The following is a 27,148-nucleotide window of genomic DNA, read 5'->3' as shown; positions in this document are numbered from 1 at the left end:
CAAAGAGATGACCTTGTGAATTTGATAGAATGTTTACTAAAGATAGGAAAATGAACAGAGAAATTTCAAGATGAGCAAATATTAGCAAAAATGTAGTGAGTGATAGGTGACTTGTGAGAGTATTAGTTGAAAAACACAAAAATAGCTATGGGCAAGATGTATTTCTAGCACTTTATTATAAGGAATTGAGTACATCACCGGTATGTTGAATTTAACAGAAATGGGGTACTTAAGTGTCTGTATTAAAACAAGGAGAGACAGGTTGAAGAATGAATGGGTAGAGAAGGAATATAGATTTAATACAAAAGTGACTGACCAAATGAAAGTACTTTGAAGTAGTTTGGTACTGAAGGACTGATTGAATGAAACCTGAATTGAAAAGTGTATATGAAGAAAGAGCGAGTGGGTTGAGAGAAAATGGAAAACTGAGAAAGTCATGGTTGGATAGATCTGATGAGAAGTGAGAAAATTAAGGAATAAAAAAATAACATATGGAGAAAAGTATGGATATGGTTGAAACAAGGCTCACTTACTAAGATAGAAAAATATTAAAAATATGAGTGCTTCTATTAACTACTATAAACTATTTTAGTCATGTTTTCTTTTCTTACTAGTTCTAAATTCTTTTTCACATTTAACATAACATATGAGGGTATAATTTGATGACTATGAAGGTATCTATGCATTACACTTGAAAGATTTAATTTTTTAAAAAAAATTAAATTATCTTGGAGATTAATAATTTTATAAATAAATTAGATCTGGATTTCTACAAAGTCATGTTTCCTTCCTTCCTACCTTCCTTTCCTTTCTCCCTCCCACCCTCCTCTCTCTTTCTTTCTTTCTCTCTCTCTCTCTGTATTTCTGTCTCTCTCTCTCTCTCTGCCTTTCTCTCTCTTTCTCAATATCTGCCAAACATGGCTTTTTATTTTTTAAAGAGTGAAATCAATTGAGTTGCATGTTTTAAAGCACAAAGTCACAGTTAAGAAATGCCTACTAAATTGACTGTCCAAAGTCACTGTTATATTTAAACTACCTATTCTTCCTCTTCAAATTGAATTTCTGAAATGATTTGGCAATGTATAGAAATACATGCCAAGAAAACCAGAGAGGTAAGACAATCAACTTAATTTCAGATCTTAACACCATTTATTGCAGTTTGGGCTAGTAGTTAAAAGGACTTGATAACTCTATGTAAGTTATTTATATATGTTCCAAATAAATAAAATATACTATTATTTCACCTAACTACAGAATCCAATCTTTCCATCCAATCCAAAATAATCCCCGCAAACCCCACACCTCAAACAATTTGAATCAACTTTAAATGTACTGGTTTCTGCAGAAGGATCACGAGAATAAGAATTATTTGTTAGAAATCCTAAAATGCTAGTTGCAATATTATGATTTCAAGGGAAGGGATAATTATTGCAAGCATTGCAATTCTATCCTTGTTTAATCAGAAATGAAGTCAATAGGGATTGATCACATGTAATATCAATGCAATTTATTATCCTGGGAGGAAATCTGACAGATGAAAGGAATTTATGAAGGAATACCCTACAGTCTGATGACTGTTAATATTCAATTAAATTAAAGTATTAGATGAGCAAAGTTTCATCTCATACAATACCAACATGTAGCCAGGCATGTGGCTTTAAGAAGATCCAAAACAAAACTCATTCCAGCTGCTTTTCCTACAGCCTCCAAAAATCTGGGCCCCAAAAGCTCAGTTGTTTCTGGATTCCATGTTCCATAAGCCTCAACAAGGGTAGGCAAGAATTTGGACTTATTGAAATTCTTGCCCATCATCACCTGAAATAAATACACATATATTTCATTTGTCTCTTGTTCACTTTCAGTACTGACTAAGCTACTTGCTATTCCAAGTTCTTAAGGCAGAAAACTATGAAAGTTATATGCCAATTTTTCCTAAATCTGTGTCTGATTATGTTTCATTGGATGACTTCTGATTCAATCCAGATGAGGGAATTCTTTAAAACAAATTATGTTTTCTATCATGCCTCATTTTATATGATTGCATCTTGTGGATTGTTCTGCTATACCTTTGCCTACTGAGATGCCACAGGGCATGATAAGAAAACTGAGATAAAGTTGTTTGAAATAGCTTGGACATATGCTAGCAGCGAACGTTCACATTGAAAAATGGGAAAATAAGATGGTTGCTCTAGGATAATCAGACCTGTGCCAATAAAAAAGCTATGTCAAAAAAAAATAAATCCCAGTCCTGAGAAGTGAGAATTTAAAGGTAAAGTATGTGACCATTTCTGAGTTGAGATTTTGATAGCCACATTTAAGGAAAGCTCAAAACAAGACAGCAGTAACGTATTAGTATTTTACAGGATCCGGATAAATTAATCCTAAGGGATCATGCAGACTGGCAGTATGTCAGCTAATAAAGAAAATCTACACAGTTCGTAGGTTGAAATTGAACAGCAATTCCTGAAGTTTTGAAAAACTGATTGTCCTCATTTATAGAAGTCTCCTAATTTATGAAATAGAACATAGCATGGGTCGGACACTACAGCCAAAGTCTTTTACAAAGAGATGCAATAATAATAATTTGGTTAAAACAGTTTTCACTCTCTAACGATAGTGGCTATTTTTTAAAAAGTGTATACGTTGAAACCATTCTTGCAGTTCTCAGTCGCTCTCCATTTCATAGAATGTGGCTGTAATCTGGAATAGTGTTGATTAAGCAAAAATCAAGTACAGTAATACCTCGTCTTACGAACCTAATTGGTTCCTGGGGGAGGTTCGTAAGACGAAAAGTTCGTAAGACGAAACATTGTTTCCCATAGGAAACAATGTAAAATCAATTAATCTGTACAACGAAAAAAACCCGCAAAAAAACGCCGCCGCCCGGCTGTCACCTTTTAAAACAGCCGGGGGGAGGGGCTTTTCAGCATCCTCCTGAACCCGAACGCCAAACCCGAACTTCCGGGTTCAGCATTCGGGAGGCCGCCGAGAAGCCCCCCTGCTGTTTTAAAAGGTGACAGCTGGGTGGCGGGGCTTCTCAGCGGCCTCCCGAATGCCGAACCTGGAAGTTTGGCAAAAGTTTGGGTTCGGGAGGCCGCTGAGAAGCCCCGCCGCCCGGCTGTCACCTTTTAAAACAGCCGGGGGGCTTCACAGCGTCTTCTTGAACCCGAACGCCAAAGCCGAAATTCCGGGTTCGGCGTTTGGGAGGCCGCTGAGAAGCCCCCTGGCTGTTTCAAAAGACGACAGCCAGGCGGCGGGGCTTCTCGGCGGCCTCTTGAATGCCGAACCCAGAGGTTCGGCAAAAGTTCGGGGTTCGGGAGGCCGCTGAGAAGCCCCGTCGCCCGGCTGTCACCTTTTAAAACAGCCGGGGGGCTTCTCAGCGGCCTTCAGAACCCAAACTTTTGCCGAACTTTTTTGAGTAGGCACTGTTGTTAGGAGTAGAGTGCTGTGGTAGCCTAGTGGTAAAGACATTCACCTCCCGCTTGGGAGGTTGAGAGTTCAATCCTATATAGCAACAGATACTTCTCTCTAGGTCAGAATGGAAAAAAAAATCTGCTGTGAACTCCTTGTGGCATCAATTAGGACATCCAGTCAGTAAATTCTTAGTTCCATCCAGTGACCTGGACTTATATTCTGAATTAAGGAATTACAGGGTCATTAAAAAGGGAGTCATTATTGTTTAGGAATATATGGAAAACATAGTTTGACTATAGCACAACTATTTATTTAAAAATCTTTCTCCCACCCTCCCTCTAATTTTGGGGCAAAACTCAATCAGAACAATTAGTTAAATTATCTGCTTTATGAAACTTAGATCAGATATCCCTGCATATATCCCCTTTCTCTCTGAAGTACAAATATTACATTTTTTAAAAATGTGTAAGAAGGCTTACAGTCAGAGTGTGCTTTTTACTCATTACCATCCTCATTACGCTTCTGATAGTTTAAGGTGGCAATTCATTTATTATGGTAGTCAATCATTATTACCCTGTCAACCTCTTAATATTAGCATTTAGCCTGACAAGAAGATGAATGGGGGGGGGGACCCAGGAAAATCACCTGCCTGATAAACACTTGCATTTAAAAAAAAAAACTAGTAAACTTCTTATGAGTTTTGTTGTGAAAAAAAATGAAGGGGTTGGGAAGCATCCTATACAGAAACCAGTTATCAAATGTTTAAACCCCACGCCTTGCACTAAGTTGAATGAAAATAAAATGTTTGGCATATTGCTCTCCTCTGCACTGTTAGCAAAGTCACATTGAAGACACTCTTCCTGCTGTTGCTATTTAAGTTGTAATCACCTCCGAGCAGGTACCTGTCATTTCAAATCACTCCATGCAGACACATACAGAGCTCAAGGCTGAGAACTTGTTTACAGACATAGATCTGAAAATAAGACCCCAAAATTCAGTAGGACCTACTCTTAATGCAATTTCAATAAGAAGGAAAAGGGGAAAATAAGAAGGGTGAGGTTTTTTTTACATTTAGCTCCATGTCCAGGTAACCATAAATTCAGCTGAATACATCTTTTCAATTGTTACTTGTCCAAGTTTCCAAAGCTTGAAAGAACGGTCTAATACCCAAAAGAGGTTTGATAGAACAGATTGAAGCTTCCACATTTGGTGGCCAAGTGGGGAACTCTGGGAAGTTCACAAGATCATACAGGCACAATCTGTGAGATATCCTTCGGAACACCCTTGAAAATGTCCAAAGATACTTCACCAGAAGAGCCCTTCACTCCTCCACTCGAAATAGAATACCCTACGAGACTAGACTTTCAATCCTGGACCTAGAAAGTTTAGAACTAAGACGCCTTAAACAAAATCTAAGTATTGCCCACAAGATCATATGCTGCAATGTCCTGCCTGTCGGGAACTACTTCAGCGTCAATCACAACAACACAAGAGATTTAAGCGTAATATTAACCACTCCAAACTTGACTGTAAAAAATACGACTTCAGTAACCGAGTTGTCGAAGCGTGGAACTCATTACCGGACTCCATAGTGTCATCTCCAAACCCCCAACACTTTACCCTTAGATTATCTATGGTTGACCTATCCAGATTCCTAAGAGGTCAGTAAGGGGCGAGTACAAGTGCACTAGAGTACCTTCCGTCCCCTGTCCTATTGCTCTCCTATTCCTTTCTTCTATTCCTATATCTCTTCTTCTATTTTTTCATTGATATGTTCTATTACTATATCTTCTTTTCTATTATTTCTTAAATATATTTTACTATGAGTATCTCCTCTATAACCTTCATCATGTATTTTACTATGTGTGTATATATTGTGTATTGGACAAAATAAAAAAATAAATAAACCTTCTCCCTCCCCTACCTATAGTCATTAGCCATATCTTCAAAAAGAGAGACCCTAGTCTAGTAGAAAATTATAGACCAATCTCGCTGTGTTGCATCATGTTATGGAATCAATTATAAAGCAATCCATCACCCTTCACTTACAGACAAACAACCTGTTATATAACAAACAATTTAGTTTAAGGAAAAAATTGTTCTGTAATCTGCAATTCCTACACTGTAGAAACATTTGGACCACGCATCTTGATCAGGGTAAAGCAATGGACGCAATTTACAAAGAACTCTGTAAAGCCTTTGACTCAGTGATGCATGACAAACCACTGTTTAAACTAAGTTCTTACAGCATCTCTGGATCCCTGCACGTGAATAGCCATGCTCCTGTCCAACAAGCAATAAATAATCAGAATAGGGAGGGCCCATTCAAATCCAGTACCTGCTAACAGTGGTGTTCCCCAGGGTAGCATTTTACGACCCACACTCTTTCTGCTTTACATCAATGACCTATGTGATCATATTAAAAGCAGCTGTGTCCTCTTTCTGAAAGAGGCTAAACATTTGCTTGTGCAAATAGAGAAGAGTCTCACCTCCGGGCTGCCTTTCACCCATGTCCTTCACTTTTTTTTCTTTTCATTGTAATTTTAACTGTTCTTTTAGCCTTTTTAACTTTTTATTATATTATAAGCAGCCCATGGTCTCCGTTAGTGAGCTGCGTGGCACTGGAATTCAGTAAATAAATAAATAAACAAATTGAAGAATATATTTATGCCTGTGCTGTGGATCTAAACCTAAGAGTGAAAACACAGGCAGTGCTGAGTTATGGTTGATCTAACAGGCAAACAATTAGATCATGATAATATCTTAAAATGTATAAAGAGAGTCTACACTGCCATCTTTAATAATGCATTGACTATGTTCACATGGAAATATCCCCATAATTTGTCAGAGTGATGACATGAGCATCATATCTTAACATTAATGTGTGTGATGTTTCAGCATACAGAGAAAAAGGATGAAATTCTTTTCACAATGTCACACTGTGTATTTCAACATTGCTTCCCTTACCTCCAGTGGATTTCTAGGTGCTTACACACAAACAGTAAATCTTCTTAAAATGATACATTTGTGTGATTACTTCATGAATAAAACTAATTTATTTCAGTGGTGTTAGGATGGAACAAGAAATATACACTTGCTGAAATATAGGTAATTTTCATCAACTCTTTTTGCCTTAAGCTTATTTTTTACCTACATTATTAGAAGATTAATCGTCTTTACTTTTTTTCCTTCTTGCCATTCAAAAATAAATTTACTTTTTAAAAAGGACAAAAAGTTAAAATAATGGATAAAAATAATTTTAAAAGTACATTAAAGTTCTCTACTTAAACCCAAGGCTACAGATATACTACAACTATCAAGAAACTGAGCCAATGCTAGTGTGATCTCTCCAGGCTTGGCTCTTTACTTTGCCATATAAATCTGATTGAGATTTTTTTTTATTTCAGCAACTAAGGGGCACAATTTGCACTTGGAGAAAACTTACAAGTAGAGTTGGTTTAGGGGAGGGGTAGGCAAAGTAGGCTCTTCTGTGACATGTGGACTTCAACTCCCAGAATTCCCGAGCTAGTACCGGTATGATTGGCTCAGTTACTCTGGGAGTTGAAGTCCACAAATCACAGAAGAGCCTACTTTGCCTACCCCTGCCATAAACCAACTCTACTTGTCAAGGCTATGGTATTCTCAGTTGCAATGTATGTCTGTGAAAGTTGGAGCATAAGAAAGGCTGAGTGCTAAAGAATTGAGGCTTTTGAACTATGGTGCTAGAGAAGACTCCTGCAAATCACTCGGACTGCAAGATAATCAAACCGGCCAATCCTAGAGGAGATCAACCTTGACTGCTCTTTAGAAGGCCAGATCCTGAAGATGAAACTCAAATACTTTGGCCACCTAATGAGAAGGAAGGAGTCACTGGAGAAGAGTCTTATGATGGGAAAGATTGAGGGCAAAGGAAGAAAGGGATAACAGAGAATGAGGTGGCTGGATGGACTCACTGATGCAGTAGGCATTACCGGTAGCTTAATTGGACTCTGAGGGATGGTAGAGGACAGGAAGGCCTGAAGGAACGTTGTCCAGGCGGTCGTGATGGGTCAGACACGACTTTGCAACTAATAATAACAACAACTGCAACGCAACAGGACCGACACAGACTTCAGAGGACAATCAGAACTGCAGAAAAAGCAATTGCTGCCAACCTGCCTTCCATTGAGGACCTGTATACTGCACGAGTCAAAAAGAGGGTGGGGAAAATATTTACTGACCCCTCACATCCTGGACACAAACTGTTTCAACTCCTACCCTCAAAACGTTGCTACAGAGCACTGCACACAAAGACAACTAGAGACAAGAACAGTTTTTTTCACTCTACTAAACAAATAATTCCCTCAACACTGCCAGACTTTCTACTAAATCTGCACTTCTATTCTACTAGTTTTTCTCATCATTCCTATCACCCATTTCCTCCCATGTTGACTGTATGACTGTAACTTGTTGCTTATATCCTAAGATTTTTATTAATATTGCTTCTTCGTTGCTTATTTGACCCCTATGACAATCATTAAGTGTTGTACCACATGATTTGTGACAAATGTATATTTTATTTTATGTACGCTGAGAGCATCTGCACCAAGACAAATTCCTTGTGTGTCCAATCACACTTGGCCAATAAAATTCTATTCTATTCTAATAACAACAATAGCCTCCCAATTGTCTCAGTGTTTTTGCAACTGTGGTTGTAAAGTGTTCTCTAGCAAAATAAGAGGAACCACATAATTATTCTCCTTCCAGTAGAAGCACACCTGCATTGAAGGTATGTTTCGCACAGTATTCATCAGGAAGGTATTAGTGTCAGGCTTTTCTGTCCCCTACCTTCAAAATTAGATGTAAAGAAAGAACCGAAAGCAAACTTCTGGCAATCTAGCCGATGGATATTGCCTCTCCCATCCCTGTCAGCTTTTCTAAGCTCCACAAGGCTACAAAATTACTGTGCAGGAAAACAGATTTAGGTCAGCAACCCTGAATATAAAGTGCTCGCAATATTGGCAACAGCAAGAAAGCAATTGCCTGTGAATTCTTGGTAAACCTAAAGCAATTAGATTTACAAAAAAGGGGGGAAAGAGTTAGAAACAAGTTATCTGTATATAAAAAAAGGGAAACTCCAAATATTATTCCTATTATTTTTTCTATACATCCCAAACTGAAGAATCCTTTCACATCCACAGAAATAAATGGAAGCCACTTTCATCAAGGTGACCGGAGGGATAGAGAGTAGAAAGCTTGTTTTTTGAAGTCTGGTTTGGGAATGCAGCCAACACAATGGCTTTTAAAAAACTTGGGAAAAGAATGCAAAAGGGGAAATTTCAAACTGTGGTCCCCCTCAAATTGAGACATCACTGAGACCAGATATGGTTTTTAAAAACAGAAGAAGAAGAAGGAATATCCCTGCTTTTATGCTTCTGCGGGAAATGTAAAACATAGACCCTTACCCGATACGCTAAGTGGCTGTTTACATTAACTCAAGACTAAAAGGTTGAATCAAAGCAAATGGAATATACATGCATGCAAGCGACATAAAAGGCAGAGGAGGGGAAATGTAACCATTGTTATTTGCTGCCTCTCTAGATAAATCTTTATTCCCATTAATACTTGTTCGGTGAGCCATTCTATCAAATGACAGCTTTTTTTATATAAAAAAGGGAAGAAAGCGCTCTAATGCAGGTTGCTTGAAAAGTTACTAGCATTATCCATTTTCCAGCAGCTGTTGCTAAAACCACAGGGTTGCCAGCTCCTAATTAGATCCAGATGCCCCTACTGAGAGCTCATTCTTGATGGGAGCAGGGCTACTGAGTGGTTGATGATGGGTCTTTCGCCTGATTTTTAGACAGGCAGTGTAATTAACTTTGCTGCCCCTCTTAGCGCAACTCTCGAGCAGAGCTGAAAAAGGTGCTCGAATGCCTACAAAATTATTATGTATGCACTGTAAATGAAATTATTCCTCCCAAAAACTCAGGGAAAAGAGGATTGGCAGATCGTATGGAGAAGACAAGAAAAGGTGAGGAGGCTGGTTAATTCTTTCTGCTTTGCATGCAAACCCTTTGGTGTTTACCTTTGGCTTGTGGCAGGTGGAAAATAGCTAGACATGCAACCTGTTCCATATTCATGAGAAGTTCCGTGTCTCTTTGAACTTAGGAATTCCTCGCAAAAGGTATCAAAGCACTTTTTCTAGACTTTGTGCAAGCATGAAGAACTACCTGGTGCTTCCTGGCCCCTCTCAGAATATGAATTCCCTATTTTTCCCCTGTTGTAAAGCTATTCTGGGGTAATGTTTTGAAAAGCAAGGAGGTGGATCAATAGCAAACATGATTAGCTTTTCAGACGAAAGGATATCTGGGACAATTTATGGACAGCAGAAACTTACTAATACGGAACTACAGCCCTCATGACTCTATCAATCCTTGATCAGGTTGGTGGGAATTATAGTTGAATCTCAACACATTTGGAAGGTGCCAAGCTAACTCCATGGAGCTGGGCTATTCCACAGAATACAAAAAGGGTTTATTCCCTACATACACCATTACAGGAAGAAAAAAGTAAAGATGAGGGAAGCTCCAACCAAGAACTAGATATTCATTCATGAATTTTGAATAATATCATTCTCTACAAGGGGAAGCTTAGATAAAGTCCTGAGAATGTCATAAATATCTATCTTCTGATACTCTGCAGCTCAACTCTTATAAACAAACACTTTATGGCTCAGTGAACATAAACATGATTATGTAGGCCGGATGGACAGACTACTCTGACTTGTAAGAAAGCAGAGTGAATAACAATAATAACAACACAGCTGGAAAGGAGGTCTTCTAGTCCAGTGTTTCCCAACCTTTTTTGAGCCGTGGCACATTATTCATATTTTCAAAATCCTGGGGAACATTGAAAGGGTGGGTGGGGGGTGAGGGGTGGGCTAAAGAAAAGTTTGGACAAAAAAACCCTCTCTCTTCCTCCCTTTCGCTCTATTTCTCCCTCTTTCTCTCTTTTCCTTCCTTCCCTTCTTTCTCTCTCTCCATCCCTCTTTCTTTCTTCCTCTCTTTTTTGCTCTTTCTCTCTCCCTCCTTCCCTTCCTCTGTCTTTCTCTCTCTCTTGCTATCTCTTTCTTGCTTTTTTCTCTCTTTCTTGCTCTCTCTCTCTCTTTCACTGTCTCTTGCTATATGTCTCTTTCTTTGCCTCTCTTGCTATCTCTCTGTCTCTCTTGCTATGTCTCTCTTTCTTTCTTTCTCTCTCTCTGCCTCTCTTGCTATGTCTCTCTTTCTCTCTTGCTATGTCTCTCTTTCTTTCTCTTTCTCTCTCTGCCTCTCTTGCTATGTCTCTCTTTCTCTCTTGCTATGTCTCTCTTTCTTTCTCTTTCTTTCTCTTTCTCTCTCTGCCTCTCTTGCTATGTCTCTTTCTTTCTCTTTCTCTCTCTGCCTCTCTTGCTATGTCTCTCTTTCTCTCTTGCTATGTCTCTCTTTCTTTCTCTCTCTCTGCCTCTCTTGCTATGTCTCTCTTTCTTTCTCTCTCTCTCTGCCTCTCTTGCTATGTCTCTCTTTCTCTGCCTCTCTTGCTGCCTCTCTTTCTCTCTCTGTCTCTTTCACTGCCTCTCTTGCTGTCTCTCTGCCTCTCTTATATGTCTCTCTTTCTTTCTCTCTCTCTCTCTCAGCTGACTGCAAGCGGGAGCCCTGATGGCAGCTGGACGTGCTGTTGGACGCCGTATATGCCAAGCCCGCAGCGCCAGCAGTACGGCGTCCAGCAGCACGTCCAATCGCCACCGTCAGGGCTCCCACTTGCAGTCAGCTGAGAGAGAGAGAGAGAGAGCTCCCGCCGCCTGGAGCTCCCTCTCGCCGCCGCCATCTCCCCGCGACTGCCTGCGGCCGCTGCAGCCACCCCCCCCCGCTCCCCCCGCCAGTGCCCTCCCGCCGGGCCCCAAAGGACACTTGCCGCCGACGCCATGGCCCGGCGGGAGGGCACTGGCGGGGGGACCGGGGGGGTGCGGCTGCAGCTGGGAAAGGGAAAGGCGCAGGGAGGGAAGCTGCCTGCCCGCCTGCCTCAGGGAGCCGCGCTTGCAGCCGCAAACCAAAAGGGCAACCCCCGCGCGCTCCCCAGCCCCGGCCCGCCTCTGCGCCCCCGCCCGGCCCGCGCTCTCTCCTGTCCTCTCCTGCCCGATGTCGTGGTTTCCGGCGCTCTCCTGCTGGGCCCCAAAGAAGGAAGGCGGGAAAAAGGCACGAAGAACGAAACTCTCCTTCTTCTTCCTGCCTTCCTTCTTTGGGGCTCAGCAGGAGAGCGCCAGAAACCGTGGCATCGGGCAGGAGCCGGGGGACAGCTGCGAGCGGGCGCTCCAGGTCGGCACCGGCAGCGCCCCGCCCAGCTGGAGCTTCCGTAGCTCTGCGGCACACCTGGCAGTGTCTCGCGGCACACTACTGTGCCGCGGCACACCGGTTGGGAAACGCTGTTCTAGTCCAACCCCCTGATTAGGCAGGAAACCCTACACTACTTCAGACAGATGGTTATCCAACATCTTTTAAAAAAAACTTCCAGTGACAAAATCTCCATCTGTCAATTGCATAAGGCCGCTTTACTGGGATCGGCAAACATAATTTGCCGCTACATCACGCAGTCCTAGGTGCTTGGGAAGCGCCCAACTGGTGATGAAATACGAAATCCAGCATAGTGATCTCGTTTGCGGTGTTGTACTGACATAACAACAACAATAATAATGATAATAATAATAATAATTTATTAGATTTGTATGCCGCCCCTCTCCGAATTGTTCTAACTGTCAGAAAAGTTACTTCTCTCCTTGTTTAGTTTCCACCCATCGCTTTTTGTTCTACCTTCAGGTGCTTTGGAGAATAAGTTGACTCCCTCTTCTTTGTGGCAACCCCAGTTTCTGCAGTTTTCAAGGTAGTCGTTGACTTATAACCATTCATTTTGTGACCGTTCAAAATTACAGTGGTATTAAAAAAGTGCCTTTTAACCATTCTTCACACTTACATCCATTGCAGCATTCCCGTGGTCATGTGACAAAAATTAAGGCGCTTGGCCTTTCACATACATTTTTGATACATGAACTATCCTGAGGTCATGTGATCGGCTTTTGAGACCTTCTGACAAGTCATGTCAATGGGGAAATCAGAATCATTTAACATCTGTGTTATTAACTTAACACCTGCAGTGATTCACTTAATAACTGTGGCAAGAAAGGTCAAAAAATGGGGCAAAGCTCAGTTCTGGCCTAGAAATGCAGATTTGGGGCTCAATTTAATGGATTTAACAGATTAACAGAGTTGAAAGGGACCTTGTAGGTCATCTAGTCCAACCCCCTGCTCAAGCAGGAGACCCTACAACAATGATGGCGAACCTTTTTTGATTTGCCTGCCAAAAGGGTGTGTGTGTGTGTGTGTGTGTGTGTTAGCACATGTATACATGCCCACAATTATTCCCTCCCCGCACACATGTGCAACTCCCCCCACACTATCCTACACATGCACACACACACACACACACACACACGCACACAGGCCTCACTGACACCTCGGGCAGTGAAAAAATGGCTAAACAGGCAAACAGGAAGTTTGGAGAAATGGACTTCCTGCTTTATCTGTTGTGCTGTTCTTTTGCACTCTGGAGAATTAGCTGGCTGGCGCACGCATGCACACTGCAGCTGACACACGACAAAGCCTCACATGCTCTCTTATATGGCTTTGCGTGCCATAGGTTCGCCATCACAGCCCTACACCATTTCTGACAAATGGCAGTCCAATCTCTTAGTTACGTCCAATTATGGACGTAAGTTGAGGACTACCTACATAAGGACATAAGGACATAAGAAGAGCCATGCTGAATCAGGCCAAAGCCCATCAAGTCCAGCATTCTGTGTCACACAGTGGCCCACCAATTGTCCATGGGGATCTTGAGCAGAAAGAGAAGGCAACCCCCCCCTTTCCCTTGACCCCCAACAAATGGTACTCAAGGGAAACCTGCCTGCCTCAACCAACATAGAGAAGGCACATGGACATCCATTTCAATAACCACCGGTACACTTGGCATCCATGAATCTGTCTAATCCTGCCTTGAAGCTATCCAGGCTGACAGCTGTCACGACCTCTTCTGGAAGTGAATTCCATAAACCAACGAACCTCTGGGTGAAGAAATATTTCCCTTTATTTGTCCTCACTTTCTTACCTATGAGCTTTAGAGAGTGCCCCCTCGTCCTAGTATTGTGTGATAAGAGAAAAGAATTTTCCTCTATCCACCTTTTCTATCCCATGCATGATTTTATATACTTCGATCAAGACTCCCCTTATACCTTAATGGGAAACAGGACAGCTCTGTTTCTATAAATTCATCTGACTAGATTCTTCCCCTCAGGCTGCTGTTACTCATAGGTCCTCTTTTCTTCACATAGAAACATAGAAGTCTGAGGGCAGAAAAAGACCTCATGGTCCATCTAATCTGCCCTTATACTATTTTCTGTATTTTACCTTAGAATGGATATATGTTTATCCTAGGTATGTTTAAATTCAGTTACTGTGGATTTATCTACCACGTCTGCTGGAAGTTTGTTCCAAGGATCTACTACTCTTTCAGTAAAATAATATTTTCTCATGTTGCTTTTGATCTTTCCCCCAACTAACTTCAGATTGTGTCCCCTTGTTCTTGTGTTCACTTTCCTATTAAAAACACTTCCCTCCTGAACCTTATTTAACCCTTTAACATATTTAAATGTTTCAATCATGTCCCCCCTTTTCCTTCTGTCCTCCAGACTATACAGATTGAGTTCATTAAGTCTTTCCTGATACGTTTTATGCTTAAGACCTTCCACCATTTTTGCAGCCCGTCTTTGGACCCGTTCAATTTTATCAATATCTTTTTGTAGGTGAGCTCTCCAGAACTGAACACAGTATTCCAAATGTGGTCTCACCAGCACATGTCTTTAGTGCAGCTATTTCACCTGTAGTTGAGAATTTCCCTTAGCTCCCTGGCTCATCTTTTGCCCCATCTGCTCTTCCCCATTTTCCCAAATCATCGGCATATCCCAATCACTGATGAAGAATGCATTTATTTCTGCATAGACCTCCACTTCTGCTAGCTGGCAAAGTAAACAGCCTCTTGCGTTGCAGACATTAAGAATGCATTTGTTCTCAACTGGTTATTCTTGAGAGCATTCGCTGTTGTCACATCCAGTTGGCAGTTTGCAGTTCTCTTGCTCATCTATCCGTCGCTCAGCACTAATAGCTCTAAAGTTCAGGTACTCCAGGGCAGTTTGTCAAGATGTATGGATTAATGTCTTGACACATCTGTTCAGGAAGCAGACAATGATTTTTCAATCTGCACTTTACAGTTTTCATTCTATCTGCCTTTTTTTTTTTTTAAAGCAGACCCCAGAAAGAGGAGATATAGTGCTTTGGTGTGCATTGGTACATCGGGGGGGAAGAATGCAGCTGCGAGAGCAATCATGGGCTTTCCCAAATATGCCCATGTTACACCAACACTCCGCAGTCTGCATTGGTTGCTGATCAGTTTCCAGTCACAATTCAAAATGTTGGTTATGCATATAAAGCATATAAAGCCCTTCATGGCACCGGACCAGATTATCTCCGGGACCGCCTTCTGCTGCATGAATCCCAGCGACCAGTTAGGTCGCACAGAGTTGGCCTTCTCCGGGTCCCGTCAACTAAACAATGTCGCTTGGCGGGACCCAGGGGAAGAGCCTTCTCTGTGGCGGCCCCAGCCCTCTGGAACCAACTCCCCCCAGAGATTAGAATTGCCCCCACCTTCCTTGCCTTTCGTAAGCTTCTTAAAACCCACCTCTGCCGCCAGGCATGGGGGAACTGAGATACTCTTTCCCCCTAGGCCTTTACAATTTTATGCATGGTATGTCTGTATGTATGTTTGGTTTTATAATAAGGGTTTTTAACTGTTTTAATATTGGATTGTTATACTGTATGCTGTTTTTATTACTGTTGTTAGCTGCTCTGAGTCTACGGAGAGGGGCGGCATACAAATCCAATAGATAGATAGATAGATAGATAGATAGATAGATAGATAGATAGATAGATAGATAGATAGATAGATAGATGATAGATAGATAGATAGATAGACAAGAAAGAAAGAAAGAAAGAAAGAAAGAAAGAAAGAAAGAAAGAAAGAATGTTCTGGAAGTGCTCTTCTGTTAAGAATTTTATAGTGGGGTACAGAGCCATAGATATCATGACCATAATTCCTAAAAATCAAACTCCAGACGTTCGAACAACCTTGAAAGGTCTTCCCATGTGCATTGACATAAAGGCAAAGGTTTCCCCTGTCCAGTTGTGTCTGACGCTAGAGGGTGGTGCTCATCTCTTTACTCATTGGAGTGCTGTGTACAGTTCTGGTCACCACACCTCAAGAAGGATACTAGAAAAGGTGCAAAACTAGAAAAGGTACAGAAAAGGGCAACAAGAATGATACATGAAATGGAGCACCTCCCTTATGATACCAGGTTGCAACGCCTTGGTCTCTTCAGCCTTGAAAGATGGCGTTTAAGGGGTGACTTGATCAAAGTGTATAAAATCATGCATGGGATAGAAAAGGTGGATATAGACTATGAGACGGATGTCCATGTGCCGCCTCTATGTTGGTGGAGGAAGCAGACAGAATTCCCTTGAGTACCATTTGTTGAGGGTCAAGGGAAAGGGAGGGTTTTGGCTTCTCTTTCTGCTCAAGATCCCCATGGACAATTGGTGGGCCACTGTGTGACACCGAATACAAGACTCGATGGGCTTTGGCCTGATTCAGCATGGCTCTTCTTATGTTCATTGCCCCAAAACATTTCCATGAACATGTGGCTAGCATTATTGTGTGCCGAGGCACACAGAACCTCATTACCTTCCCACCAATGTGATACTGAGGCAAGACATAAAGTAGGTTGTGAGATCTCCAACAAGATTTTCAAAGGAGAAATAGTGTAGGCCAGTGACTTCTGCTTGGGGGGGGGGGTTTGAACTAGTTGACCTACAAGGTCCATTCCAACTCTAATAATTAAATAGGTCATAAAATCACATAGCTCTATATACTTTAAGAGGTGTGAAAAGTACAAGAGCAAATGGAAAATGTCAAACCTCAGAACTCACAGCTTTTCAAATGTAGGCTTAACCACAAATGAACTGCAGGAAAGTAGATATTTGTTTGCAAGAGACCTGTGAACCTGCCCCAACAGGAAAGGGAGAACAAGACACGCTTGTCCATAAGAAGGTGTTCAGATATTCAGATCTAGCTTCTGCTTATTGCTCTGAACCTGTTTGCGCAAATAAATCAAACTTTCCTTGACTCCTGTAGTCTGAATCTTTTTTTCAATACCTGTTTATCTACTTGCATTTTCATGCTTTCAAACTGGTAAGTGGGCAGGAGCTAGAAAAGGTAACAGGAGTTCATCCCGTGATATAGTCTTCATGTCTCAAACCTCTGCTGTCAGCTTTCTCAGCTAACAAACTCAGAGCCTTTAATCGCTGAGCCATCGGGCCCCTGCATTTGACATTGTAAAATATCAAACATTCAATCAATAAAACCTTTATCTGTTCTATCTTCTATCTGATTTGAACACAAGAACAAGGGGGCACAATCTGAAGTTAGTTGGGGGAAAGATCAAAAGCAACATGAGAAAATATTATTTTACTGAAAGAGTAGTAGATGCTTGGAACAAACTTCCAGCAGACGTGGTTGGTAAATCCATAGTAACTGAATTTAAACATGCCTGGGATAAACATAGATCCATCCTAAGATAAAATACAAAAAATTGTATAAGGGCAGACTAGATGGACCATGAGGTTTTTTTCTGCCGTCAGTCTTCTATGTTTCTATGACTTCACAAGGCATTGTTCTGACTCAAAAAGGCTAGCCTAAAAATAATGTGATGTTTACAGTCAAGAAGTTTAGGGTTGGACCGGGAGACTCAAGAGTTAAATCCCCACCCACTTAGCAAATTTGCAAGATAACCTAAAGCCAGTAACAATTTCTCTAACTAACCTGGATTACAAACTCACTATGAGGTTAAATTTGGATATGTGTATGGATAATCAGGAGTCCTGGTGGCACAATGTTTACTGTGCAGTATTGCAGAGGCTAACTCTTCCCACTGTCAGGAGTTCAATCCTGACCAGCTCAAGGTTGACTCAGCATTTCATCCTTCTAAATTCAGTAAAATGAGGATCCAGATTATTGGAGACAATATGGAAACATTGTAAACCACTCAGAGAAAACTGCAAAACATTACGCAGTAGTACATAAATCTAAGTGCTATTGGTCTTAGTATATCTTCTTTAAAGAATGATGAAATTTATTGTGGTAATAATGACCAGTTCACATCTGACATGAATATGTTTAATACTTCATGCTTAGGTGTCACATAGCTAGAAATTTAGCTATTCCTCAAAAAGATACATTACTTATCCACACACATTATTGAATATACAGTAATCATAAAAATAAGACAGCTATTATAGCGTGGATCTGTTTGGCAAAATTGTCAACAATATGTGCACATTTGCGGAAACATACTAAAAAACACATATGAATACTTTTTTAAAAAATCTGCTCCAGGAATGGGAGAAAGCCCAATTAAGAAACAGAAAACTGGTGCTAGGATTGTTTTTGCACAAAGATGGAAAGAAATGGAGACACCGAAGGAAGAAGAAATACTTAAGAAAACCCTGGATTGCGCTGAGCTTGATATGATGACGAGGAGGTTAAATAATCAGGAAGAATCAGAATTTTATAACATATGGCAAATGGTATATACTTGGTGGGATAGAACAAAAAATTCATAAAGTTGTTGCAATATTGGTAAGATTAAATTCAATAGATTTTGTTATGTAAATTAGGGCATTTCAAGACTAAAACGTAATATCTTTTTTAGTTTGATTTGATTTATAATTAAGTTTTATACATTTTCTAATATATGACTAGATGTGTTTTTATACAGTGAGTTACAGTAGATTCTTTACTTTTTTTAATTCAAATTTCTTTTATAAATCTTCTTTTTACATATATAAATTATTAGATCTGTTTTTCTTTTTACATCTTCCTCTATTTTTTATTATTTTCTCATTACTTTATCTTATCTTTTTTTTCTTTTTAATAATAGAGCATAATCATAGATACCTTTAAATATTCTCTGGATTGATCAAATACAATGTCATCTTTTTTGTTTCTATACAATGAAGACTTCTATTCTGAGTGGAGCGACGATAGCTCCCTTATATGTTTTATGCTATGTCTGTAATGTTTGTCTTTGAAAAATTAATTAAATTTTTTTTAAAAAAAGAAACAGAAAACTGTAGAACTAAAAGAATTCTAAACTGAGAGGTTTCCTAGCTTTAACTAGATATAAGGTCAACATACAAATTACTGTCAAAGTTCGGGATTGTTTCCATAATGCTCTAATCATTTTGCTTCTGGAAAAAGACATCCTTTAGAGCTTCTGCCACAAATAGCCCTACACCTTAGCAAATGTTTTGCTCCACACATTCAAGAATAAATTGACATTCTTACCAGTTGCCAGCATCACTGAACTTTTTTTTTAAAAGGTCATTATAATCATAAGCAACCTAACACAGGTATCTCCTCATGATTGTCTCTTTCAAAAGAAACAATTTTGGAAGAAAAATTGAGAAGCAAAACCTATAGTGGGGTTAGTGAGGGTGAAGTTGAAAACATAAACTCTTCCATCTTTGTTGTCATACAAAAAAAGCAATTCCCTTTACTACAACAACATGAAGATACCTCTCCATTCAGCAATGGTTCAGGTCACAAGTGTCAAAATCTGTTGCACTGCTTCATGAAGAATTTAAGCTGCCTGTAAAGTTTGAAAGAGAAAATACAGTGATGGAAATACGAGCTTCCTGCCAAAGACTTTAATTATGAGCCAGTTATTAGTGTGGATGAGATGAGGGGGGAAAAGTAGAGACTTCTGGAAATCTCTTTTTTTTAAATATGCACAATATTCGTTAACTACAATTAACAGACAGTCAAACTCTGCTACAGACGGGAGCTGAAGCTCATTTTTATTATTAAAGAAATTCAAAAACTATTTTCCACACTAAGCCTAAAGTGGTTTTTTATAAGCATAGACTAGTTTTTAAGTAACAGCTAATCCTTTTTTAAAAGCCTTATATCTTAAAAGAAAGGCCGGAAAGTTGAATAGACAAATTAAGTTTGTTTAATATGATGTGCATCTGACAGCTTTTGCAAATCCAATTCCATAGTCATTTCTGGAACCTTTATATGGAAAGCCTTTTGCCCAATAGCAGAAATACGGTATTTAGATAAGTGGTGTCCAATGCACAGTAGGACAAGTTGCAAAATGGCAGCTCTTTTTCAGGAATGTTGCAAGGGGAGACAAGTCAAGTAGATGTCATGAACTGATGATTGAAGTCCCACTCCTATGTTTATGCATTACATGAGCTCTGATCATGTAAATCTGAACCTTGCAGCCCCTTTATTTAATTATTAGGGACATATTCAGAGACGAGATTCACATAATTTACCTATCAATTCGCCTAGCACCAAAAATGTGAGCGGGCGCACATGCGCGCATATTATTTATGCATGGTATGTGTTGTATGGTTTTAATAATGGGTTTTTAGATATTTTTTAAATGTATTAGATATGTTTACATTGTTTTTATTGTTGTGAGCCACTCTGAGTCTCCGGAGAGGGGCAGCATACAAATCTAATAAATTAAATTAAATTAAATTAAATTAAATTAAATTAAATTAAATTAAATTAAATTAAATTAAATTAAATTAAATTAAATTAAATTAAATTAAATTAAATTAAATTAAATTAAATTAAATTAAATTAAATTAAATTAAATTAAATTAAATTAAATTAAATTAAATTAAATTAAATTAAATTAAATTAAATTAAATTAAATTAAATAATTAAATTAAATTAAATTAAATTAAATTAAATTAAATTAAATTAAATTAAATTAAATTAAATTAAATTAAATTAAATTAAATTATTAAATTAAATTATTAAATTTTGAAAACATAGTTAAATATGCTGGGGCGTGTGGAGGGGGGCCACCCCACCCGCAGGTCGCTACTACTAGTTTGCCTGAACCGGTTCAAACCGGCTGAATACCACTTCTGTGGTCATATTGATCAGCTAACCAAGCAAGCAAGATCTTTAACTCTCATTTTGAAGCTAAAATCTTCATGGAGAAATTCTGATCTTTTCCGTTATTCTGAATAGTCAAATTAAAAACATATAAAATTGTCTGAAGAAAGACATTACTAAAATACATTTTGATGCAAACATAAACTGGATTATAGTTTTTAGCTATTTTTTGTTTTTAGAAAAATCAGAACTTAGCCTAGGCCAATGATGGCGAGCTTTTTTTCCCTCAGGTGTCGAAAGACCGTGTGTATGCACTATCGTGCATGCATGAGTGCCCACACCCATAGTCCAATGCCTGGGGAGGGCGAAAACAGCTTCCCCCATCCCTCTGGATGCTGGAAACAGCCTGTTTCCCAACTTCTGGTGGGCCCAGTAGGCTCGTGTTTCATCTCCCCAGGCTCCAAAGGCTTCCCTGGAGCTGGGGGAAACATAGAAACATAGAAGACTGACAGCAGAAAAAGACCTCATGATCCATCTAGTCTGCCCTTATACTATTTTCTGTATTTTATCTTAGGATGGTTATATGTTTATCCCAGGCATGTTTAAATTCAGTTACTGTGGATTTACCAACCACCTCTGCTGGAAGTTTGTTCCAAGGATCTACTACTCTTTCAATAAAATAATAATTTCTCACTTTGCTTCTGATCTTTCCCCCAACTAACCTCAGATTGTGCCCCCTTGTTCTTGTGTTCACTTTCCTATTAAAAACACTTCCCTCCTGGACCTTATTTAACCCTTTAACATATTTAAATGTTTCGATCATGTCCCCCCTTTTCCTTCTGTCCTCCAGACTATACAGATTGAGGTCATTAAGTCTATCCTGATACTTAAAGGTAAAGGTAAAATGTCTGAAGATAAAATCACCATCTCCCCAGAGGCTCTCTGGAAGTCATAAACGCCCTCCCAGAGCGTCTATGTGAGTCAAAAATCAGCTGGCCAGCACACACATGCACGTTGGAGCTGAGCTAGGGCAATGGCTCACGTGCCAGCACATATGGCTCCACATACCACCTCTGACACCCGTTCCATAGGTTCGCCATCAGTGGCCTAGGCTAAACATTTAATTTCTATTTTATTTATTTATTTTTTTCCCCAATAGAGTTAATATTTTTCCCAATAGAGTTTATTTATTTTATGTATTTGTCAAAAAATGTATTTTACTTATTTGCCAAAAAAAGAAAAGTTCCCTGTTGTAATAGAGAGCACTGATTTCGTTTCCAGACATTTCAAAAGTACTTCCTGAACGCTTTTCTGTCTTTTTAGCTTGTCAAATGGCAGATCTGGAACATATTGTGAAAAATTAAGAAAAGCACAAGGTCAGGGCTTTACCTATTTTGTTATAAGAAAGAATAATAATCCCATTGCTTTAACACACAAAGAACTCCTATTTGTCCTATTGTTCAGATTTACCTGTACCTACTTTGCTTTGGTTTATTTTTATACCAGTACCTGCTATCTTGTACAATTTCAGCTTTTTCTAACAGTTTTATTTCAATCCCTTTTGTATTAAGGCTGTTAGGACAAGTAAACCCTGCATTGTGAAGTGAAAATTTGTAAAGAGGGTTTGCATTTCTGGCCACTGTTCCATAAAACTCAATTTGAAAAATCATAACCATGATAACACCTCACAACCAAGAAACATCTGCAGGTTTGCAAAACACATTGTAAATATCTTATAGAGACATTTGGATAGCTTCCCAATTGCAAAAGAGCTGCTCTTTATCACAAATTGTTGATATCCCTGGGCTGTCAATAGAGCCACAGCATAATGCATTAATAATATGTCTCCTTTTCAAAAAGCCACTTGCCAGTCTTCTTCCAATATGCTGGCAAGGAACATAACAAGCAAAAAGCTACTTAGGAGACAGAGACCTAGAGACAGACATAGACACATTGATTTATGGAACTGTGCATCTCCGGGCAGTGACTTTGGACAGAATGCAAATATTAAATCCTTCCCAAGAACATGTATCTCATGATGTCCTGGCTAAAACACCACCCTCACACACACACACACACACACACACACACACAAAACCACATCATTAGCATTGCTCAGTATTCTCAGTGTAACTAACTGAAACTTTTTTTATTGTCATTTTTTTTTTTGCTGTGACCACACTGGCCCACATTAAAATTAAAATCCCGCTGCTTGTTCTCAAGAGAAAGTACATATCTATCCATACAAATACATAACACACATATAGACATGCTTTACATATTGGCATCCTTCAGTCTTGAAAGACCGTGGTATCATGCTCTGGATTCCCCAGCGCATGAAGCATGGGTAGGTTAGTATGCTAGTAAAACAGTCTATCTTCCATATACATGCTATATACATAGTCTTGTGAGAGGGGCGGCATACAAGTCTAATAAATTATTATTGTTGTTGTTGTTGTTGTTGTTTTGTTGTTGTTCTTATTATTATTATTATTATTATTATTATTATTATTATTATACACTGCTCAAAAAATAAAGGGAACACTCAAAGAACACATCTGAATGAATGAAATATTCTCAATGAAACTTTGTTCTTGTTGAATGTGCTGACAGCATGTGAAATTTATTGTCAATCAGTGTTGCTTCCTAAGTGAACAGTTTGATTTCACAGAAGTTTGATTTACTTGGAATTATATTGTGTTGTTTAAGTGTTCCCTTTATTTTTTTAGCAGTATACCGTATATACTTGCACACATACATACATACATACATACATACATACATACATACATACATACATATATATATGTGAATGATGAGGCAGCAGCCATCTCGATCACCGGAACATAGAAACTTTAATAAAACCACTTAGCTTTCGTTAGCGTGCTGCTAACTTCGTCAGAGTTTTAAAATGCCGTGGGAGACAAACATCTTTATAAAGCATTAATGCTTTATAAAGATGTTTGTCTCCCACGGCATTTTAAAACTCTGACGAAGTTAGCAGCACGCTAACGAAAGCTAAGTGGTTTTATTAAAGTTTCTATGTTCCGGTGATCGAGATGGCTGCTGCCTCATCATTCACGTATGTACCTGGAACTCGCATTTTTAGGACTATTCTTGATATATATATATATATATACACACACACACACACAGGTGTCTGTCTGTGTGTGTGTGTGTGTGTGAGAGAGAGAGATAGAGAGTTAGAGAGAGTTGGGGGGGGTCCATCTTGAATACATAGTAGAAAGAAGAAAATTGAGAGTTCACAAGGTTGATGCTACATGGAACAAACTGTGATTGAAACTATATATTCTGCTTCAGATACCACAAGGCCTCCTCCCAGAAGGTAACAAGGAAAATAGATTGTGAAGAGGATATGTATTATCCCAGACAATTCTGTGGACTTTGCTACCCTGTGGAATAGCCTCACTTAAATGCTATTCTCCCTGCCCCAATGCCTGGGGGGAAAGCTCAGAGCCATTCAGATCTTAGAGGAGGGGGGGGGATGTTGTTCCACAGAAATGCAAAGTCACATAGAAGGCATTAATTGATGGAAGAGACCTAAGCAATAATTTCTACTGATGGGATGGGGAGAATCAAGAGGAGGCCGCAGTCATAACAACAACCTCAGGTCCTCGGCAAGGGGCAGCATACAAGTCTAATTAATTAATTAATTAATTAATTAAATAAATAAATAAATAATAAAAATAACAACAACAACAACAACAACAAATAACCTGGTCCTATGTCACATAGGAATTTATAGGGCAGTGGTGACAACCTTGTTTTGCTCGGGTACCAAAAGGGCATTTGCCCAAACTCATAATGCAATATCCTTCCCACACACATATGCGCACAACCCTCCTCTCTACTGCCTTCCTGCATATGCGCCTCTGGACTTCCAATAAGGCCGTTGGGCCATTTTTCACCTTCCAGTCTTCAGGAAATCCTCCAGAGCCTGTGGATGGCAAAAAGTGGGCCCAATAGGCCTACCAGAAGTTCACTTCTGAACTTCCTCTAGGCCCATTGGCAAAAAAATGGGCCAATGGGCCTACCGGAAGTTCAGAAGTAAATTTCTGGTAGGCCTGTTGAGCCCATTTGTTGCCATCCACAGGCTCCCAGAGGCTTTCTTGAGGCCTGGGGAGGGCAAAAACAGCATCCCTCTGGAAGGCCAAAAATCAGCTGACCAATGCACACATGTGTGCTGGAGCTGACATAGGGCACTACACCTTAGGGCACCACACCTGAGAGAGATCTCAGAGTCTTGGTGGATAACCAACAATGTGCAGGGGCGTCTTAAAAAGCCAACACAATCTTAAGCTGCATCAACAGGGGAATACACTCCAAGACTAAGGAGATACTAATATCACTTTAATGGTCTAGTAAGATCCCACCTAGAGTACTGCTTTCAATTTTGGTCACCCCATAACAAAAAGTACATTGAAACTCTAGAGAAAGTACAGAAAAGTACAGAATGATTAGGGGAATGGAAACCAATAAATATGAAGAGAGGTTGCTGGAACTAGCAAAAATGAGGGGCAGAGGAGACATGATAGCAGTATACAGATATTTGAGGAGTTGCCACAAAGAATAGGGGGGTCACACTATTTCCCAGGGTATCAGAGGGCAGACCAAGAGCAATGGATAGAAACTGACCAAGGAGAGCGATCAACCAGTGGAACGGCCTGCCAGCAGATGTTGTGATGTGAATACCCCATCACTCGACACATTCAAAAGGAAATTGGACTGCCATCTGGCTGGGGTGGTGTAGGGTTTCCTGCTTGAGCAGGGGGTTGGACTTGATGATCTGCAAGGTGCTTTTCAACTCTGAAACAAACAAACAAACAAACAAACAAATACTCTTGTCTTTCCTCTAAGTTCTCAAAGCAGCTAGCATTATATCTTGCTTCACTTTATCCCTTTTGTGAGATAGCTTGATCTGGCAAACCTAAAACACAATGTTATACATTCCCCCCTCCACCTTGGTAAATCAGTATCTACAGGAAGTTAGTTAGTAGTTGTCCCTTGAGGAGAGGAAACAAGCTGAGAATTCTGGGAGTTGCAATCTCACATATCTGAAGAACATTTAGGCTGGGGAAGTCTTTTCCAAACTTTCAGCCATTTATCCACTCATCACTCTCTCAATAACAGGTGTAGTGGCACGTAACAGAAGCTAATGACTGAATTCCATGCAGGTCCTGAAGTGCACAGATCACTATGGTAAAACACCTCTTAAAAGCACATGCCTACAAATGGTAGAGTGAATAGCGCTGCTTTCAATGGCATCTCATCAACTCTCTAATCAACTCCCCACGGAGCTCATTTCTGATTCCCAAACCTACTCTTATTCCTGCCTATATTGCAGCACCGCCATTTAACCCTTGTCAAAATGCCAAATGCTTTGGAGGCCCTAGGAAACACCTTTACGCTCAAGGTGTTTTTAAGGAAATTGCAGCTTACGGCTGAAGTTTCCAAACTGCTGAGGTTTTTTCTCCCCAAACCTCTGAATTTTCTGCTGAAGTGGATACTACACTCATCACGAGAACCCCCAATTTCATTCAGCGCCTCCAACCTGCTGATAGGTATTTGCTATTCTACTAATTATTGGTTGCAGGAAGACGTCTATCAAGGATTTATTTTTTGCTCTCCATTCCATATTACAATTTAGTCTTTCAGTTATACAAAGAACATTCTAAAGAAGAGAATAGAATTTTATTTATTTATTATTTATTTATTAATTAGATTTCTGTGCTGCACTTCTCACAGAGACTCAGGGCTGCGTACAATATTATATGAAAGAAAAAAGATTGCTAAAAGTGTTAAAAAACCCATATACAGATATACACATTCTTCAGATTCAATCATTGATAATATCGGCTGGAGATAATTTCATCGCTCATGGCCCCCATGCCCGCCGGCAGAGGTGGGTCTTCAGAGCTTTATGAAATACCAGGAGGGAGTTTGTTTCATGGGGCCGGGGCCACCACAGAGAAGGCTCTTCCCCTAGCTCCCGCCAGACCACATTGTCTGGCCGATGGGACCTGGAGAAGGCAGACTCTGTGGGATCTAACCGGCCGCTGGGATACATGAGGCAGAAGATGGTCCTGAAGGTAGTTTTTATTGGCCAAGTGTGATTGGACACACAAGGAATATGTCTTTGATGCATGTGCTCTCAGTGTACATTTTAAAAAAAGATAACTTCTTCAAGAATCATAAGGTAGAACACTTCATGATAGTCTCGGTACAAATAAGCAATCAAATCATACACTGCTCAAAAATATAAATGAGACACTTAAAAAACAGAATATAACTTCAAGTAAATCAAACTTCTGTGCAATCAAACTTTCCACTTAGGAAGCAACACTGATTGACAGTCAATTGCTGTTGTGCAAATGGAATAGTTGTGCAAATGAAATTACCTGACTCATTACCTGACTCAGTAGTGTCAACCCCTAACCCCCAACATTTCTCCCTTAGACTATCCACGATTGACCTCTCCAGGTTCCTTAGAGGTCAGTAAGGGGCGTGCACAAGTGCACCAGTGTGCCTTCCATCCCCTATCCAATTGCCTCTCCTTATCTCATTTATCTTTTCTTCCTTTCAAATATGTTCACCCATACTGTACTTTTATATCTTTTCTTCT

This window comes from Erythrolamprus reginae, chromosome 5 (assembly GCF_031021105.1).
Source record: "Erythrolamprus reginae isolate rEryReg1 chromosome 5, rEryReg1.hap1, whole genome shotgun sequence".
NCBI lineage: Eukaryota > Metazoa > Chordata > Lepidosauria > Squamata > Dipsadidae > Erythrolamprus > Erythrolamprus reginae.
The sequence above is the reverse complement of the archived record's forward strand: the minus strand, read 5'-3'. Positions refer to the sequence as shown.